The sequence below is a fragment of the Nicotiana sylvestris genome, chromosome 2 (assembly GCF_000393655.2).
Source record: "Nicotiana sylvestris chromosome 2, ASM39365v2, whole genome shotgun sequence".
In the NCBI taxonomy this organism is placed as follows: Eukaryota; Viridiplantae; Streptophyta; class Magnoliopsida; order Solanales; family Solanaceae; genus Nicotiana; species Nicotiana sylvestris.
In genome coordinates this window covers 129,721,168-129,723,111 of record NC_091058.1, presented here as the reverse complement: position 1 = coordinate 129,723,111, position 1,944 = coordinate 129,721,168, and positions in this window count along the sequence as shown.

The window sequence follows — 1,944 nt, the reverse complement described above, 5'->3', positions numbered from 1 at the left end:
TCTAAGTTAATTTTTACCACTTTTCACTTCTCCATTGGCGATTTTGGGAGCTTTTGAGAGAAGACTTCCACCTAGCATCTTGAGGTAAGTTTATCCCACTAATTCTTGGTTTAATACTTGTGTTTTAGGTAGATTAAACACTAGAATTTAGGTAAAATCAAGGGGTTAGAGAAAAACCTAGGGTTTTAATAAAAGTTAGATTTAACCACGAAATTTATTATGGAATGAATTAGAAATCATATATTATTGATCCTTAGGTTATAGAGAACAACTTCCTTCGAAAAATTTCGGAATCCAGGCACGTGGGCTCGGGGTCGGATTTTAGGAAACTTGTGTTAAAGGTTGGGAAATTGCTTAAATAGCTAGAATTTGATCTTGTGAGTATATATTGACTAGTTCCTACCTCATTTAACTAGTTTGGGATCGTTCGACTCCGAATTAAGGGCTTGGACTCGTTCTTGGTATTGGAAGTGCACTTTGGAGCGAGGTGAGTCTCATTTCTAACCTTGTAAGAGGGAATTGTCCCCATAGGTATAATAATTGAATTAATTGCTATTATATGCGGTGGCTACGTACGCACTAGGTGATAAGAGTCCGTGCGTAGCTACTATTATGTTAAGTTCGGGTAGTCTAGGACCCAAAAGCATGCTCTACGTGGTATTCTTGTAACTTGATGATAAATTCGGATTCGTAAAAATTATGTTGATTAAAGCAAATGAGACAAGTAGAGGAACCTTATCTCGCTTGGCCTTTTAAAAGAGAATTTGAATATTCCTGTGAATAACTACTCCTCAGATATACATTATAGTCTGCTTGTTGATGAGTTTATTTATATTTGACCGCGTTGCACGTGTGATTCGCGAGCTGGGTAATAGGTGCATCTATGGTTCGAGCCGTTCGACCCTCAGCAATGCACAATTTACTTTCATGTTAGATCGGGCCGTACGCCCCTCGGTGTTACTTGCGCATGCTTTACTTAGTACTTCTCTGTGGACCGAACTTCATATATGCCTTGAAACGTAAATGGATACCCATGATATTATTTGGAAAAAGAACTGTTATTCCTTGCCATACGATACTAATAAATTGTGCTATCCATGCTTATTATAAATTCTTTCTCATATTATTTGACCCTAGTAAGTATCAAGTCGACCTTTCGTCTCTACTTCTTCGAGATTAGATGGAATACTTATTGGGTACATATTGTTTATGTACTCATACTACACTTCTGCACTTAATTGTACAGGATCTGAGGCAGGTGTATCTGGCTATCAGTCTGGTGCGCATCCCTGAGCGGATTTCGAGACTTCTATGGTGAGTTGCTTCCCTTCTCGTGCCGTTCAACGGCCTGAAGGAGTCTCTCTTATGTATTTTTGTTGTCTATTCTGTTTTGGACAGTAGGATAGTGTGATTCTTTTGTATATTCTACTAGTTGTCCACAGCTTGTGACACCAGGTCTTGGCACACACATTAATAAACATGTATTATTTTGGGATTGTATGATTATTTTTTACTTTACTGATCAATTATGATTTTATTTCAACTTAAAGAATCATTGCAACTATTTTGGGTAAAAGTAAATGAGAATTATTTAGTATTTTTCCGCGTTGGCTTGCCCGACAATGGTATTGGGCGCCATCATGACCTATTATGGAAATGGGTCGTGACAACATGGTATCAGAGCACTAGGTTTACGTAGGTCTCACGAGTCATGGGCAAACCTAATAGAGTCTTGTAGATCGGTACAGAGACATCTGTATTTATCTTCGAGAGGCTATAGGGTGTTAGGAAAACTACTCTTTATTCATTTTCTATCGTGCTATGGTTGGTATACTAAATTTCCCTATTCTATTCTCTCACAAATGGTGAGGACACGCACGGCTGATGTTCTAGACCCGGGCGGAGCTGCTCCCCCTGTTGCTAGAGCCCGAGGCAGAGGCTGGG